Genomic DNA, 3489 nt, shown 5'->3' with positions numbered 1-3489 from the left:
TTTGTTTTTCTCTGGGCCTTTACCTTGTCAACCCCATATCTTTCTCTGAATTTTTTTCACTAGGCCCGCTCCAAATGCACAGTCTGCACTGACACAATGGGCTACAGCTTCTCCTTTAGGGGCTGTGAATAAATCCCTAGTTTTGTGGACCACCTGCAATGTTTGTAGGTTACTTTGTGATGGATGAAATTTTTTCCGTGTGTATGTGTTTGTGTGTCACCTCCTTTTGTGGTACCCTCACTCCCTCCTGCATCTCCTGTGGTATACTCCATCTCTTGGACCTGCGAAGCAAGGTCTACTCTGGTGTCGTCCAATGATCTGGACGGTGGGTCCGCCGGACATTACTTAATTGGAGCAGACCAGCGAGGCTCTTTCCATTTACACCTGTAGATTCTCAATCTCACCCAGTCCCAAGTTCGGTCAGGTAGGGGTGCTGGATATTCGTGTCCCCTAAAATCAGTTGGTAACATTTTGTCAAAAGATTCAATTAGAGCAGTCAATTTGTCATAGTAAATTTTGTGTGATAACGGTTGTACTGGTTCCAATTGTAGTGGGGTCAGTGGGCCAGGAAATTGGCGACCAGTCAACAGTTCAAAGGGCGTGTATCCTGTTGCCCTACTCACAGAGCTCCTTACTGACATCAAAGCCAGTGGAAGAGCAGCCAACCATGTCAATTTAGTCTGTGCACAGATTTTAGCCAATTTGTTTTTCAATGTTAGATTCAACCGCTCAACCTTACCTTGTGACTGTGGGTGATAGACTGCCCCAAAATGGTGTACTAAACCCAATGCCTTTTCCACATCAGCCAGATGTTCATTTTTAAAGTGTGAGCCGTTATCAGATCATACTCAGCTCGGAAAACCATGACGTTGGATGTAATGGTTTATTAGACATTTAATGACAGCAGTGCTGTCTTCCTTGCCCACCGGGAAGGCCTCTGGCCATCCAGTATATGCATCAATCATAACAAGCAAGTATCGTTTACCATTTACCTTTTCAATCATGTCAGTGAAATCAATTATAACTTCATCCCCAGGGCCATTTGCCAATGGGAATGATTCCTGAGATGGTTTCATAGTTGGTTTGACATTGTGCATCTGACAGATGTCACATGTCCTTTTGTACCCAGAAATTAGGTGTGGCATAAAAGGATGCCACCATGATTGCAATGCTCATGACATTTGCTTATCACTACAGTGTGCATATGTGTGGGCTTCTTTCAACACGCTTGAGACTAGTGACGCTGGGAGCAAAGCTCTACCATCAGGTGCTGTCCAAAGCCCATCCTCGTGTCTGACTGCCCCTTTGTTTTTCCACACAGACTTCTTCAGGAGCAGCCATGTCTTGCTGCTCAGATAAGAATTCTCTTGAGAATTCTGGTAGGAGGGATGTCACATCTGGCTCAGATGTCACCACAAACTGACCCTGTAGGTAGTCTGAGGCACGTTTTGCCGCCAAGTCTGCTGCTTCATTCCCTTTTGATATTAGGTCAGTTCCTTGAGAATGACCAGTGCACTTGCTGATAGCCACTTTGTTTGGCAACATTATGGCTTCAGAGAGCTCTCTTGCTTCTTTCTCATGAGTAATAGGCCGGCCAGAAGAAGTTGTGAATCCACATCTGATCCACACAGGCAGTTCCACGTGGGCTGTGGACACTGCATATGCAGAATCAGAGTAGTTGACAGACTGTCCTTTTAAGTGTCTCAATGCATTGATTAGGGCCAATAGTTCTGTTTTTTTGTGCAGATTGTTTGCCAATTAGGGGTTCAGATTGTATAGTGACCAATTGATCATTCTGTAATTTAACCACAGCAAAGCCTGCTTTCATAGTTCCATCATCTGCTCTGTGGCAACTACCATCTGTAGACAGTGTGATTAGGTTGTCTGTATCAGGAAGTGGGGAGACATTCAGGCCCTCTCTAGCAACTGCTAATCTGTTTTTAGCTAACTTCCTTTTCTCAAGCTATAGTTTCAAAATTCTTTTTTTTTTCAGCTTTAACAACTCACTTCCTTCTTTGTCCGCTCTCTCTACTGTTTTATCTATAAAATCTACTGCATACCTTTTCCATTTAGTATCATCACTGCCTGGTACCTCAGGAGACTGTTCCATGGCCTGGGTCACACCAGCAGGAGCTCCTTGTAACACTGCTGCCCTGAAAATTCTATTAGTAACAGCGTTAGACATTTGGTTTTCATCGCATGCTTCTTCTCAGTCTTTGAAAGTATCTATTTATGTATGCTGCTCCTTTTTTACCATCCCAATGTTTAAATATCATGTTCTCTATTGACCACTAATTGCTTCGACTGCTGGCTTATAGTTGGGTTTTAGTTGGGTTTTGGAGTGATCTTGGTATAGTCTCTGTATGGTGGGGCAGTGAGCGTTGCTATCTGATCAGTCTTAGTCTCAGCCTCAACTTCCTGTTTTTTACTCAGTTTAGCTTCAGCTTCATTGCTGTTCACTTCCTTTTTCTTTGATTTCAACACAGTTGCTGCAAGTGTGACTCTAGACCATCTTAAATTGCATCTAACTGTTTTTCTTTCTTTACATGGGCTCGCTTGTGTAACAGCCTTACTTCCTCTTTTCTGTCTTAAAACAGCTTCTTGTGCTCTTTTCTCTTTTATTCCCACTTTCTGAAACAGAGACCCCTTTTTGTACATACAATCAGTACTATAATGTTTAATCATTTCGCAAGTATATTTTCCCAGTTTTTTTTATCCGTTTTTCCTATCTTTTTAATCAGTTTGTGCCAATAAGATATCTACCATTTTATCCCATTGTTGTCTTAAAGGAGGACAATCATATTCCTCACATTCTCTATCAAATTCCCCTTCCATTTTATTTATTGTGTTATTTTATCACTACACTCTCACTATTTCTCAATTCATTAAACCTGCTATCCTTGAGAAATGTCTTGAAGATATCAGGTCCTCGTCAAGACCAGAGGGATCTTCAAGTTTTTTTGCCTTCTCAGGAAAAAGGACTTCTCCGTTAGATAGATGTAGGCCTTTTACATACACTATCCATCCTGATTGTTGAAGAGTCAATTGTCTTCGTCAAGACAAAATTTCTTCAATTAGTTTTGCCTTTTTAGGGAAAAGGACTTCTCTTTAGACTCTAAAAGTCTACCCTAAGTGCCTCCTTAGAGAAAAGGACTTCCCCTAGATCCTAGTGATTTACTCGAATTCTCTTTATTCTTTCTCTCACTACTCATTTATCTATATTCATTCACAATTTTCAGGTAAGTAGTTTAATTTACGTATTTTATAATTACTTGCATGTCAAAATATCATCAAATACATGAACACTATATTTACTGATGCCAAAAACCGTTCATTTAGAATATTCAATAGCAGAATTTAAGTAAAAGGTTTCTGCTTACCTTTGTATAGAGAGGCCTCTCTGGTTTTGGCATCAGAAACAAACGTCCATCTATTTGACAATCTCCAGTCAATCACGTTGTTGGGTCACCAATTATAGGACTCAAATGG

At 41.1% G+C, this 3489-nt stretch overlaps 1 pseudogene; it reads right to left on the bottom strand.

Moving 5' to 3' along the window:
- Positions 1–201: 201 nt before the first annotated feature.
- On the bottom strand, positions 202–1741 carry LOC130243506 (uncharacterized; annotated as a pseudogene).
- Between the last annotated feature and the right edge of the window lie 1748 nt (positions 1742–3489).

The sequence above is a fragment of the Danio aesculapii genome, chromosome 16 (assembly GCF_903798145.1).
Source record: "Danio aesculapii chromosome 16, fDanAes4.1, whole genome shotgun sequence".
In the NCBI taxonomy this organism is placed as follows: Eukaryota; Metazoa; Chordata; class Actinopteri; order Cypriniformes; family Danionidae; genus Danio; species Danio aesculapii.
Note: the sequence above shows the minus strand (reverse complement) of the source record. Positions and strands in the feature narration are given on the sequence as shown.